Source organism: Chrysochloris asiatica, unplaced genomic scaffold, assembly GCF_000296735.1.
Source record: "Chrysochloris asiatica unplaced genomic scaffold, ChrAsi1.0 scaffold00006, whole genome shotgun sequence".
NCBI classification, from domain to species: domain Eukaryota; kingdom Metazoa; phylum Chordata; class Mammalia; order Afrosoricida; family Chrysochloridae; genus Chrysochloris; species Chrysochloris asiatica.
In genome coordinates, this window is record NW_006408524.1 from 32195595 (window position 1) to 32197119 (window position 1525).

The following is a 1525-nucleotide window of genomic DNA, read 5'->3' on the forward strand; positions in this document are numbered from 1 at the left end:
AATGTTTGTTATATATATATTTCTACAGGATAAAAAAGAGAGAGAGTGAAAGAAAGTCCTACCTAAAAGGAATAGAGACAATCTCTGTGGTTATCTTTTTTTGAAAATTAGTGCCACAGAATTATATGGGTATAAACACAGACTAGTCTGGGAAGAATATTTTCCTGGGTTATCAAACAACCAGGAAGAAAGTTTATAGAGTAGTTATAAACTACAGATATAATGATTGATAATGCTTTTTCCCATGAGGTCAAATTATGATGATTTGTCCTATATTAACAAAATATAATGTACTTGGGCAAACACGCCAGATAAGACTGCACCTGATTTTATGATATATGATTACAATGAAAAGGTCTGAGTGGCACTTTAAGGAAACCTTCAAGGTAATAGTAGCAAAATTACATTAGTGAACATTTATATAACACTGACTTTGTGTTAGACACTGTTTCAAGGACTTTGCAAATATGAACTCATTTAATCTTTATGACATATCTATGAAATAGGAACTATTATCTTCATCAGTTGAAGAATTTGAGGTGTAGAAATGAACAATGTTTTCATTGTTAAGTTGGGAGGGAGCTGGATATTGTCCAATTGCTGTGTTTTTTCTCCACCAGAAACCCCAGAGGACATAGCTATATGGGAAGAGCCTGCAATGGGAAGGTCTTGCATATAGAGTGAGAGGTTGCTGGTCTCCTCTCTTCCTCAGTGATCCCGATACCTATATCTGTGCCTACATAGTTGTCTCTATCTACCTAACACAGTGACTGCTATGATGGAGTCTTATTCCTCCTTCTGCCTCATCTTTTGCCAACCTCTTTGCACACACAAGCACTTCACTTCAGCCTTGTCAAACAAGTTGGCATTCTACAAATATGCCTTTCTATCTATTGCTGGCTGTTCTCTGTGGCTTTGAACAAGTTCATCAACCTTTCAAATTATTTGAATTTACATCTGTAAAATGAGGTAAATAGTTGTTGTTGTTAATTGCCATAGAGTTGATTCTGACTCATAGTGACCCTGTATAAGGTTTCTAAGGAGCAGCTGGTAAGCTTGAACCATTGACCTGTGGATCAAACTGACCTGGATAACCAGTGCTTATCCTACAGCACCACACTAGGTAAACAGTAGCATTTAATTTATAGAATTGAATCTACAAAGTATCGTATAACAGGCAGAAGCCTGGAGGGAATTATGCTTAGTGAAATCAGTCAGATGCAAAGGGACAGATAATGTATAAGATGACTACTGTAAAAAATCAAGGAAAGGTTGTCACTCTACAATAAACTTCCTATGATGCTTAACAGGGAAGGCAGTTAAAAAGGTAAGGAAAGAAAGAAGAAAATGAAATTTCTTTCTTCTTTCCATTCATGTCTGGAAGGGAAACTATGTATGCTTATTTTTTCATTAAGATCAGTGGGAACTTTCCCCAAATAAAAAAAAGGGAAAGAAAAGAAAAAAAACGAAAAAATAAATGAGGGAGAAAGAAAAGGTTTGGAACTGGATAGTGAAGATGGTTGTG